This window comes from Canis aureus, chromosome 21, assembly GCF_053574225.1.
Source record: "Canis aureus isolate CA01 chromosome 21, VMU_Caureus_v.1.0, whole genome shotgun sequence".
Taxonomy (NCBI): Eukaryota; Metazoa; Chordata; class Mammalia; order Carnivora; family Canidae; genus Canis; species Canis aureus.
In genome coordinates, this window is record NC_135631.1 from 48,159,363 (window position 1) to 48,173,054 (window position 13,692).

Genomic DNA, 13,692 nt, shown 5'->3' on the forward strand with positions numbered 1-13,692 from the left:
TTAATAAGGGGGCACCTGGGTGGCTCAGTGGTTGAGCATCCGCCTTTGGCTCAAGGTGTGATCCTGGAGTCCTAGGATCAAGCCTACATTGGGCTCCCCACATGGAGCCTGCTTCTCCCTCTGCCTGTGTCTCTGTGTCTCTCATAAATGAATATATAAAATCTTGAAAAAGAAAAAAAGAAAATCCTTAGTAGGATGTGGAGAGAGACCCCACTAGCTGACCTTCCAAGCAGAGTTCCAGGTACCTTGAACAGCAAATGCAGAGGAAGGCAGTGTTTCAAAACCTAGACCAGTAAGGCACTGGGCAGAAGTCAACAGCTTTTGTAGAGTGACATCCATCGCAGAGGGGTAATAAGGCAGCTTCTCCAAGTGAATATATTTACTCACTGTAAATTAGGGAGTTTGGTAAACTAAACTGACGCATTCATATCAGGTACTTGATATCACCTGACAAGAAACAATGAAACCCATTTTGCATTGAATTCCTAGGTGATCTCTGAGAGAACCTAATTCAAGACAAGCATCTTAGTCATTATTGATCGAAGTGTTCCGGTTCCCTGCTATGAAGTGGTGTATTCCACACTTCTTCCGTATGACTTTTCTTTTATCTGGCTTAATAATCACTCCAAATCAAAGGTGAGAAGCTCAAGAGCAGGACAGATCTCTAGCCATCGTCAGCTCGTTTGAACTATCTCATTTGATAGCTTTATCTTGCAATATGACTTGCACTCTTAACCTGGGAACACAGACAAATTCCCATATTCACTTGTGTTATTTTATAGTCATTGCTACTGGGCTGGGGGTGGGAAGGCACATTACAAAGGCAGTAGATTTCAAGTACTATTAAAATGATCAGAAGATTTATTAAGCCCCAGGAGCTGGCAGGGTAGTATATCAGTTACCCAGGGCCCTTGTTTATAAAGGAAAAAAAAATACTAAAACAAGATTAGAAAATCCTAACTATTTATAGCATGTAAAATACATATTTGGGTCTACCATGCTAAGCAGATTGACCCCTCTCAAGGATTCTGGAGGGGAAAAAAAGACTCCTTAAGAGTCTAATTTAAGAATTAGTGCTAACTCAACTTAGAACAAGCCACTGAATTGTAACCAACCTGCTTCAACACCTGTAGGAAATGGGAAAGCACATCTAGCTCCTTATTTACTTTATGGATATGTCACCCTAAGTATCTCATAGTAAAAGTATATGGGGCTAGTTTTCATGGTCATGTCACTGGTTCTCGTAGTAGGAGAGGAATTCCATAATGCGTAGGTGGGTCATGTTTGGCAAAGAGCCCATTTCTCCATTCAGTTTGTTCAATATCTTGATTGGGTGTATTTTGTTCAACATAAAGTGCCTCTTGCAGGTGGTATCTAAGGTGATAGGGACCCCCTTCATAACTTAGAGCACAACAAAATAAAAAATAATGTAAAGAAGCATATGGGTCATATTTTGTTTTGGGGCCAAACAGCCAGCTATCATCTGATGAGCAGCGCTCGTGATGGTGCTTTGAGCCTTCTTAGGTGCCTATACGGACAAGAGGATGTTCTTGTGCTTTATCTCTAAAGCTTTATATTACATATCATATATCTCAATTTGTGTATATTTATTTATAAACTACTTTTACTTACTACTGTTATTGGCTAATACCTCCAGGGACAATATAGTCTTAGAGCCTGACTATCCTTAGCAAGTCTTATAAATTCCTATCTAAAAATATTTCTTGGTAACTATATATTTTTGGCTAATTTTTTATTAGATTAGAACATACTGTCATGTTTTATAACCTCATGATGTGAGAGAAGGACTTGGAGGAAAAGTAATTGCCGCATATTTTTTACGTTTTTAACTTGGGTTTGCATTATTAGAAATACCTTCAGTTTATGATTTCTTTGCAGAATTTTTTTTTATTTTATTACTTTGCAGAGATTTTTTAAGATACCTGCAGATGTTTGGTTTAGTGTAAATGTGATAATAGAAGATAATATAATGTAATATAATAAGATTATAAATGCAAGCCTCAGTAAAAGCAAGTGACTGAGGTCATGCCTATCGTCCCTCTGGCCTCACAGCCACACCTGGAGAAGGTGAATGTGATTCTGATTCTGACGTGCACACCCCTGTGCCCACTGTAACTTAGCAAACTTCATTTCTTTCCTATTTTAACATTAAAATGGAAACAGAGATTTCCAGTCTTGTCTTCCCAGCACCCGGTGGTAAGTCTTGCATACCTAGGCAGAGGCATATGCTCTTAATTGCACACATTAGGATCTCGGGCATCATGATGATAGGTTCCCTACAGTCAATTAATAAACCCACACTAGAAAGGAACATGCTGATCAAGGATGGTGAATAATTTGAACAAAGTGATAGGTGTCTTGTGGTAAAATAGCAAGCTAATCCAAGATAAAGAGGCAAAGGCAAAGGGCAATTTCTAGTCCTAAAACCCAGACACAGATCTGGGGGCACAGTGTGGAGATCCAGGGTGGGCCACCGTCTGCTGATTGCCCACACACCAACTAGTGTCCCTGGGGCCCATTAGATCACCACACTCTCAACTGCAACCAGCTGCTTTGTCCTTTGGACATGCCATGTGTCAGGCTCTACTGCCTATTAGCTGGCTCTGCCAGCTGAAGTGGGAGATGTAAAAGACCACACAGGTCCTTATACCTGTGTGACTGAGTATCTCTGCTGAACGCTTTATAAACATTTCTGGAAGGTGCTACAAACATGAAAAACTTGCTTCCGTCTCATCAGACCAATGGCTGCTTCCTGAATTAGCTCATATTTCCTTTGGAATCCCTGAGGTTGGACCCCTGGCCTCCTTCTCCCTGTGTGACATCACCGACCACTTGGTAGTTCAAAGGCAGTCTTAGCCACAAAGCCTTTCTTATCTCCCATAAAAGATTCCTTCCTCCTCTATACTTTGCTAATACTTTGTACTCAGGATAGCTTTTATTATCTTTTTGTGAGTTTCTTTCTCCTCATTCAAAGTTAAACTCCTTAAAAGCAAAGATCGTGCTTTATGTTCTTCCAAACATGGGATGTGGTGCCTTGAAAACCAGGTGCTCTGACTGCATGTAGAAATGCATTACATTGATCCTTATGCTTTGGGATTCCTGGGCACCCTTTTCTAGTACTTTCTTTTCAGTTTAAATAACTAATATTTTAGTTGAAACTATAAAAGATAGGATTGCTAAATATATGATATGGTATCCAAGGTGAGGTCCACATAGGCTTAACAGATTATCTTTGTAGATTGGAAATAGAACTTAAATTCCACACATACTTGCCAACAAGACAGTCTCATAAATCCAAAGGAAAACCTCTTTTAAAAATGCTTTTAAAAGTTATTCTAAGTATTTTGGCACCAAAATGGACCTTGCAGTGTGTGTTGGGTGTGACAAAAGCCTACTATTTTGTTTTTTTGTTTTTTGTTTTTTTAGTTTCACATGTGGTTATCAATAATTCATCAGTTGAGTGTAAAAACCTAGTTTGAGAAGTTCTAGCAAAATAAAATGTTCTCCAGTCTCCAATTCCCTCAGTTCTGGAGCATTTCTCTGTTTCTCTGCCACTTTTTGATGTTGTAGAAATAGTAGCTCCCTCATAAAGAATAGCACGTGCTCAGCATCACCGAAAGCCTTGCAGGCCAAGGCAGTAAGCTCTGGTTGGTAGCCTGAAACCCCAGGGTCAGTGCCTGACTCCACCCTGGGCAAACTTCTTCACTAATGGGTTCTTCACTATCTCCATTATTCAAAGGAGAAGAATGATCTCTATTCTGAATGGAGGCCTGGGAGATGGATGGGAAGACACTAAAAAAATTCTCTGAGATCTCTCCTAGAAAGTGTGGTAAATAATAATTACACACCAGCACAGTTTCCCAGGGAAAGTTCTCTTTCCCAAGGAAAGCAGGGGAAAACTGTACAGTCAAGAATGCTGTCTAATGTCAGTTAGTCTATAACATATTCTAAGTGGAAAAACATAAAGTCCCTTGACTTTTCACTTTAATGAGGTCAAGTGAATTTTTAAGAAATGTTTCACAGTCTCAGTGAAGTGCAAATCTTTTTTTGAAAGGAGCCACCACAGCATACATTAAGAAACAACTCAACAAAGGTTGTAAACAGTTCAGTAGATGAGGTCTGGGCTTAGTCAGATGAACTTGCCCATGTAATGTTACCATAATTCCTACGGTGAAGAGCATGTAGTAAAGAAAGCAACGTCAAAGGTATAAGACACTCTCATTCATTTTGAGATTTTTTTTTTTAGATCACAAAGCCAATAAATATACAGAACTCCTTCAATAGAAAAATAAGTACTCTTTCTCACTAAGCGTTAGATGACTGCCTTCTGCATAAGCCACTTGCTCCCAGTGTGAGTTATTGATAATCATCTCTATGGCTCCTGTGCCTGTACTGTGATGTCCTTGATCCAACTCTTTGATGTACTAGATATAAATTCACTTTTCCACTGAATCAGCATGTGTTACATGTTGGCTTCTTCTTCCCAAATTGTTTTGGTTTTCTGCACAAGTATGCTTACTTTGGCTACAGTCAAGATGTCCTACCTTCTGGATGGCCTTGTCCAGTCTGCTAGTCCCTGGGAGCCATGATGAAGTAGAGAGAAATCTGGTTCCAAATTGATATTTGTTTGTTATTTTTGGAGCTCTCAAGAAAATTACAGGAAAATTGATTCCTTTTGGTGACCTTCTGCACCTACTCAACCCCTTCTGTTGCTCTAACATGGTTTTATTTCCTTCTCTGTTTAGGGTTTTTGTATATGTGCCATGAAAGATTAATAGAATTGATGGAAATCATTTTGCCTAATTAGAGGGAGTTTTTGAAGCTCATACAGTGCAACTTCACTTCCTATCTAAGATCTACAGATCAAGGGTTCCATTTCTTGCTGATGCAGTTATTTGGATAGATTTACTTGTCATGAAAACTTGAATTGCCTTATCTTATTAAAGAAAAAGAATGCTTTCTATTTGTATCTGAACTTTAGGATGGATGCTCGCAATAATGCCTATCCCAAAATTGTTTCTAGCTATTAACCAAACCAACCAACTGTAGTTCACTTTGTATCTCAGATATCCAGTTTCATTGTACCATGACTTCAAAATTATGTTTCCTCTCGAGCTCCAACCATCCTACAAAGAAATTTGCCCTGTCCCACTTTGGTGTCACTTTACTCATGCCTGGGCTCCTTATGTTCCTTAGCTCCTCAAAACAATCCTTGGGACACCCCCATGTTATGGGGAAGTCCACCCTCCTTGGCTACTTAGCTCCAAGCTAGTAACCTTCGTGTCCCAACAAAGATTAAACTCCAACCTTGAACCATATTTCACCAAAAACTCAGGTACTAGAGAAGGAAAGAAAGCCTGTCCTGTCTTCAAGGGTCTTCAAGCAGTCTGCTCTGTTTCTCAGGCTAGCTCCCACCTCATGGACCTCGACCTCCCAGTTACCCTCAGGCTATCCAGGGACTAGTCACCCTCAGAATCCAGGCCCAGCTAGCTCCCTGAGGTCCAGAAAGGAGATCCCTTCCCTTACTCTGAATACTGTCTCCTCCCTTTTCATTTTCCTAGGCTGAATATTCTATTCTCCAGTAGACTGGCATGGAAATATTCCTTTCCTCTGGAGAAAACTCCCAGCAGAAAAAATTATATCAGAAAATCTGTGAGACATACCAAGTGCCTGGTTGAGTTGTTTTATTATAGGCACTCTCTTCCCTTAGTCCTGGGGTCTCTGCTTTGGAGTTCTGGAAAACAAAGGCTATACACACAAAACTACAAGAAGAGGCCACAGTTTGAAGCAAAGCACCCTTAGAATCAGACAGGCCTAGAAATCCTGGAACGTACACAACCCCCCACCCCCGCGCTGACCCAGCCACCACTCCCCAACCCCCACCCAGACAACTGTGTCTCCCAGACAGAAGTTTGGCTCCATCTTCCCCCAAAATTTATGTTATCAAATAGAACACTTAACTTCTCAGTCTCAAACATCTGTGTTCAGGTTAATACTGACTTTACATTTCCCTCTAGAACAGTGGGTGAATATTTGATTTACATTTTTGTAAATAAATGGCAGACTCAAGTGGTTTTCCCAGACCAAAAGCAACAATTTGCCTCTGAGGTAAATTCATGTCACTACCCTTAGAGACTGGAAATTGCTTGCAGCTTTAAATGTTTTCCTTCTTTTCCCAGCTACTAAAGATCAAGTTTCTAACAATATCTTAGGGCCAGTGCCAGCTAGGGTAACCCATTGCATGTCTGTGGAATTATGAGAACCATGGCTATTTTGAAGTCTCTCCTGACTATACAATCATATACTCCAGTGGTTCTCAAAGTATGGGCCTCAGACAAGCAGTATCACCTGGGAACTTGTTAGACGTGTGAATTTTCGGGTTTCTTCCAAGACTTACCTACTGAATGAGAAACTCTGGAAGTGAGTTTCAGCAGCCTATATTTTAGCAAGGCCTGTGGGTGAATCTGGTCACTGGTATACACCGAGCATAGCAAAATGCTCCAACAGAAATGATTGTTCAGGGGACAGACTCACTGGGGATATGCGTATGATATCCTCTAGGTGCACCTTCTGGGTTCTGCTGCTGCCCTTTGGGCCTAGTTAAGGAGGTCTCTACCCAGTGCACCCCAGTAGTCATGAACTCTACAATAAAAGATGCTCAACTCCTCCTTCTCTATGCCAAAAGATTTAGAAAGTTCAGTAATGACTTGAATGAACAAGGATTATGGGAGAGGACAGTATGAGCTGAACTGAACCACTAGGCCTGAAAAAGCAGGGTTGAGAATGCTTGAGAGTTTGGTGGGGAGTGAAGGGTTGGGGAGGGTTGGCCATGATCACAGCCACTGCCCCAAGAGAACAGAGAGTGTCTGCTTTTGTTTAAGTTGGCTGCCCTCCATTGCCCAAAGTAGATGTCTGGCAGACCAATTCTCCAGATATCTGTTCTCTTGCCCCCCTATATTTAGATGGTGTTGTCCTAGAAGGCACTTAGAGCTACCTAGAAGTCCTGAGTCAGACAGGAGTGGTATAAGGGGAAGGATCCAGCCCAGCCCAGCCTGTCTCCCCAGGAAGCTAAGTCAGTGCTCACCCCAGGTTCCTTCAGGAACCCTTCACTTCCCTCTGCTCCAGGAGGTCTGTGCAACCTGTCAGGCTGAGGACAGGGACTGGGCAGGGGGAGAGCATTGCCCCCAAATAACAAGGGCTAATTCAGTGAGTAAGCTGCAGGGGTAGGAAGACAAGCCAGTGTGTAGACATAGTTCAATGTGTAGCCTTCACATATTTAGGCATGTGCTAGTCAACCTCCATTTGTGCTGAAGGTATGCCTTCAAGTTTTAATATAACTATTAAGAATTTATTTTTTTAAAGATTTTATTTATTTATTCATGAGAGACATGGAGAGAGAGGCAGAAACACAGGCAGAGGGAGAAGCAGGCTCCATGCAGGGAGCCGGATGTGGGACTCGATCCCGGGACTCCGGGATAACGCCCTGGACCAAAGGGAGGCACTCAACTGCTGAGCCACCCAGGCATCCCTAACTATTAAGAATTTAAATTCAGTTCAATCAATTAAACAGTGAGCACCCACCCTGTGCAAGGCCCAGTAGTAGGTTTCATGGCACATGGAAAGATGAATGGAGCCTATCTCTGTCCTCAAGGCCTCTATTACCAAGTAGCTGACAGTAGTTGGTGTACTGCCAACTTACCACAAACCAAAACATAATATTGACTCAGAGATCAGGAGAGTCCTATGGAAGAACCATAGAGGGAGAGGTAGTATTGACCTTGAAAAATCCAAGAAGTTATTTGGAAGACGTGAGATTTCGGTAGCTCACCAATCTAAACTTTCTGATAGCCTTGGGAGCCATCCTGGGAAAATGCCCCGTGCCTCCCCCTGCCTGACAATAAAGAGTAAATGGTAGGGGCGCCTGGGTAGTATAGTTGGTTAAGCATCCTACTCCTGATTTTGGCTCAAGTCTGATCTCAGGGCTGTGATATCAAGACCTGCATTGAGCTTCACACTCAGCAAAGAGTCTGCTTGGGTTTCTCTCTTTCTCTCTGTCTCTTTCAAATCAATCAATCAATCTTTTTTTCTTTTTTTTAAATAGTAAGTGGTAGAAAGTTGTTTCTAAAATCCAGTCTCCCCCTAGATAAAACCATCTAGCTCAGGCTCCAGAAAGGAGTTTGGAAGGGCCAGCTAGGAGTGAGCACTCTCTCTCTGGTGATCACTGCATCTGTCCTATGACTGTCTGCTGGTTAAAAAAAGGGAAAGTCTTCTTCCAGGATATATGTGATACAATTTATGCCCCCAAATGACTTATCATATATAGTAGTCACCTTGCAATCCAAAAACATGCATTCTCCTTTGTAACAATTTTAGAGAGTAATGGGTCATAAGCTAAATGAACTAACACAGAGGTTGGCAAACTGTGACCTGTGGAAACAAATCCAGCCCATTACCTATTTGTATAAATAAAGTTGTTTTGGGCATACCCACACCCATTTGTTTAAAAATGGCAGACGTTGTAGTTGCAACAGAGATGGCAAAGTCCACAAAATCTAAAATTATTTGCGTAAAAATCTTGCCAATCTCGCACCCATCCAAAGTCAACCAATAAGTTGGCAGGAGAAAACTTCTCATCAAATCCTTTTATATGCTGAATAGCTTTGTTTATAGTTCAGGGTTGGAGAATATTATAGCTCCTAACAAATGAAGGTCAGGGAGTTAGGAAGGTGGCACATGTATGGCTCAAAGTCCTAGAAGACAACACAATTCCCTGCACATGGTTTGAAAGAGGAGACTGTGATGATGAAAGGTCATTTGTGGAGGTATGACAAAATAACAGTGACAAATGTGGGGGTTTGGGGCAGCCAGAGGCAGACAGCAGAGGCAACCATACCAGCCCAGGGCTGAAGAAATAAGGCAAAAAAGAGGTATAGAGCCAGGGAAGAGGGTTCCCTTCTGGGAGTTACAGTCATGGAGGGGCACGGCTGCTTCTAAGGCAGAAAATGCAGCTTCTAAGCTGATGGGAATGTCTCTTTCTGTCCTCTCATACCTTACTGGTACCTGCCCACAACTCGTTGAAACTAACCAGAAGCCAGAAATCACTAGAACCCGGGTGATGCAGTCCAAAATGGTCAACCTTCTGGAGTGCAGAGAAGGGCAGGCAGATTGAGGTGTGAGCAAAAGTGTGACTGACCAGCACACAGGCACCCCAAATCCATAAGACGTGAGACAAATGAATAAATGTCAGGGTATATTGATTAGAATTTCTACTCTAAGTACAGAAACCCAACTCAAACTGCTTCACATAATGAGAAAAAAATGCATTAACTCACATCAGAGGAAGCCCAGGTGATAAAGGTTGATTTAATAGCTCATGATCGCCATCATGGAGACCTAAGTATTGGCATCTCCTGCTCCACCATCTCAGGACAGCTCGATTCTAAAGCTAGTTTGCAAGGGGCAGTGAAGGAAACATGCCTTCTTCTTTTTTTCTTTTTAAATTTCATTTATTCATGAGAGGCAGAGACACAGGCAGAGGGAGAAGCAGGCCCCATGCAGGGAGCCTGACGCGGGACTCGATCCCGGGTCTCCAGGACCATGACCTGGGCCAAAGGCAGCGCTAAACCGCTGAGCCACCCGGGCTGCCCGGAAACATGCCTTCTTGTTCATGACTAGGGATGGCCAGGGCTGAGAAGCCAAGGAGGCAAGGGGACAATGTTCAGATTTTTCCCTCTCCATTCCCACCAGCTTAGAACCTGTGTTTGTGTTAGCAGCTGGATATGTATACGTATTCTTTTTCTTGCTCTCCTCTCTCAACTTGATTTTTTTAAAGCTATCCTAGTTCTCCTTGTATTTTGCTAGCTCTGGTTAATTTAGGCCTGACGATTCCAGAACCAATCGCTGGCCAGGGGGATAATCACCTACACTGGGTTGGACTAGCTATCTAAAGAATGGAAGGCATGGGAGAAAGGAGTGTCATCTATAAAGTCTGCTACGTAAAATATCATAGGAAAGCACTACAATATTTGTCTTTTTCCAAGTGTGTTTCTTCTGTTGTGTCACTTAGTTTATAGGTATCTGCCACCCAGATCTTCATCTGACACGTGAGGCTTGTGTCTGGCAACAGGGTGGTTACACTGTAGAGTGGTGGTACGTGCTTTTGTTCAGAACCAGAACCGATTTCCTTAGCCAAGCAGTTCATGAGACCCCAGAAAAGCCACAAGAGAACTTAGGGGAAAAGAGAAAGCTACCAAGTCTAAGGTTCTAATTAGATTTGCTCCCTGGTCTTTGGTAAATCACCCACCCTAGGTGCTTTAACTTCCTTCTACATAATGAAGATATATGATGGTTGCAGCCCCACAGCAAGAGAAATTACATAATATGGGCTCAGAGGGTTTAACAGCTGCAATTAATTTGAAAGCCTTTTAAGAGGTGCTAGGTGTTTTTCACACCTTTCCCTGCACCTAGTAGGTGTTGGGTCCCATTGCTGACGTCTCCATTTGGTCCTCGATGGATGAGTTTTACGTCAATGTTGCAAGACAAGCTCAGAACTTGCCTACGTGGAGATTTTTCACCTCATCATGAGCACTGTATTGCCACTGACCTAATCCTAACCTTCATCCTATCCAGAAATGGCCTGAGATTTTAATCTAGTTTGTACACGAAAGTGTCAACAAAACAACTTACCTATTATTCCCAGATGTTGAGATACTGAACGGGCACTCTGAGGGGAGAGTCTGATCAGGATCTTGACAGTTACTTGTCGTTGGCAGTTGGCTCCCGGCGATCAGTGACCATCAAAAGGCAAAGCCTCCTGTCATGTAATGGAAGTTCCATTGAAGATATAACCAACTAACTTTGGGTAAAGCTGCATTAAAATTGGGGAGCTCTTTATTTTCCCAACATTTTTCTAATACTTGGCCAGGCTGATAAAATTGTTGACCCTGGCTGGTGCACCAGAGTAGATTACCTCAGAGCTTTTAAAATCAAAGCACCCATTCTGCAGACAGGCACAATGGCAGGAGCCTCAGCAGGTGCCGGGATATCCATTTCTAACAGCAATCGAAGTACATGAGCTCAGTATTTCTTAGGACATCAGTAACTAAAGTCCTGGCCAGTATAAATAAGTCAGAATCCCAGCTTCTTCTTCTCAAATCCAAATTTCCCTGTGCTAAACTCAGGCACATGTTTATAGTTTCCAAGTCAAGATTAAAAAATTAATCTAAAACTTTGACACACCACAGTACTTTCATGAGTTTCCATAGTGGCTTCTCTATACACAACACAATAGATTCCTTATGAAAATTATTATATTAATCAGCAATGACTCATGTAAATTAGTTTGTGATTTCTTATTTTTGAAAAGGTCCAATTTCATTTTTATCACTGCCCCAAGTTTATTTTTTTACTTAAAATTCACATCACAACTCAGAATGGGAAATGTCACTGGAAAGTTGTTTTTCAAACCAAGAATTTTGCTTTCAAAAAGAGCAAAGGAGAGAATAAATGAACATAATAATGCCAATAATTATGTGCTACATGATTTTTATAACCAAGCAGTTTATTGCAACTGCTTTTGTGGGTGGTGCAAAATATTTGAACAGGTTTTCAAACCAGTTGGCAATTTAATAAATATTAGTGATTGTTGTTACAGGTTGAGTTTTATGATCTATGGTTGATTGATTTGTATGGAAACCAGAAGGACACAACCAGGCTAACGTTCTGCTTTGAAAGTGTTACTCAGTACTTGACTCATGTTTGAGCCACTTATGAGGTTCTTTAGGACTCTGAAAGGGGGAAGCTACTGAGAAAGCAAGTAGGTTTCAAGGAACTAGGAAAAGCTTTTGAGTGGTCTTTGCAAAGCTAATTGGATATCTATGCACAACCATAAACTTGACAGCCAGGGAAGGTAAAAAGAAAAACAACCTCAGGTGTGTGTATAGCTACACTGATAGAGGAGTATCTCACCTCACCAACCCTCATAAACACTCCAACAAATAACAACCAGCTCATATATGATGCGAAAAGAACCAAGAACCCCAAAATGGATGGGCTTAATCATTTTCTTCTCCTCATTTAGTAATAACAGCAAAAAAGTAGGTGGAGAGATTAATTGGATAATAGGCTAGGCTAAATTTGTCACTGTTACTAAATAAATACATTCTTGTTTTAATCACAATAAGTAGTAAATAAAAGGATTTCTTTAGCAACTCATAAAATTCTTACCAAGTCCAGAACTTAGGACAATGTTCATAAGAATGCGTTGAAACAGTAATATGAATTGGTTGACTGCTTTCAACTGCCAATTAAAAAAACAATCTAATGACACAATAGCTTGGTCCCAGCCAACCTTTTGGGATGACCAAGCTGATCGTAGACCCAGTCAATTTACATCATATCAAGTGTTGTCTTTAACTCAAAGAGGAATCCTCGCCTCTCTTTCTGAGATTCTGTGAGTTCCGTGAGGGCAGGCATCGTGACAATCTTCCCCATGCCCAGCAACATCTACCCAAAATAGCTGGGCAATAAATATTTATCCAAGACATAACAGATTAGCTGCATGAGTGAACAGCAGACAGAAAGTGCCTGAGGGTTGTCTGCCCCTCTCTCTGTATCTGTCTGTGTCCTTCTCTCTGTGTCTTTGTTCCTCTGTCTCTTGGTCTCTCTTTCCCTTAGCTCTCAAGAACAGAAGCTGCAAGGTTTACTAAAGGATAACCCTGGTAAAATCCAATGATTTGGGACACCTGAGTGGCTCAATCAGTTAAGCATCCGACTCTTAGTTTCATCTCAGGGTGGTGGGATCTAGCCCCACATTGGCCTCTACACTGGGCATGGAGCCTGCTGGAGATTCCTTTTCTCCCTCTTCCTCTGCCCTCCCCCACCTTCTTACCAAAAAAATTAAAAATAAATAAATAAATAAATACATAAATACATACATACATACATACATACATACATACATACATATATTCTTTCTGGGTACTTTGTGGAAGAAAGGAAAGGAAAGAGAGACAGAGGGGGGAATAAGAGAGGGAAAGAGGGGAAAGAAGGGAGACAAAAACAAAAATAAAATAAAACTCAATTATATCAAGTACATGGGTAGTCTTGCAGTTCAAGTAGCCAACACTTAACGGAGAGAGTAATAAAATCTTTCTACCCAACTATATTTTGATTTTTTAAAAGGATTTTATTTATTTATTTGACAGAGAGAGAGAGAGGGAGAAGGAGAGAGCATAAGCAGGGGGAGCAGCAGGCAGAGGGAGAGGGAGAAGCAGGCTCCCTGCTGAACAGAGAGCCTTATGTGGGACTCGATCTCAGGACCGTGGGATCATGACTTGAGCCAAAGGCAGATAGATGCTTAGCTGACTGAGCCATCCAGTTTTGATTTTAATAAGTATAGAAATACTTACTCAGAGTAATATTTAAGCATTAAAATCTATAATTATCCTCCTAAATAGTGCAAAATGTACTAGAAACATGTTACTGTTTTCTAATTAAATTTATCAGTATTTTACCTTATTTTTTCATCACACAAAAAGGTTTTACTTTTACCAAAATTAGCTAAAAATTCTTTCAGTATTTTTGTAGTTTCCCTGCTTACACTTCATATTGTATCCATTTTGTGTTTATTTTAATGTGAAAGAGAGGGACAAGAATCCAATGTACTGCCTT

General features: G+C 41.3%; 1 long non-coding RNA gene across 5 annotated transcripts in view; it reads left to right on the top strand.

Moving 5' to 3' along the window:
• LOC144293049 (uncharacterized) overlaps window positions 1-13,692 on the top strand; it is a 111,142-nt gene that overhangs the window by 73,718 nt on the left and 23,732 nt on the right. The window contains exon 4 of one of the 5 annotated variants that reach the window (XR_013360532.1): window positions 490-825. The exons of the other annotated variants lie outside the window; for them this stretch is intronic. This is a non-coding gene — a long non-coding RNA (uncharacterized LOC144293049). Of the gene's footprint in view, window positions 1-489; window positions 826-13,692 lie in introns of those variants that run through there. 5 annotated transcript variants of the gene reach the window in all.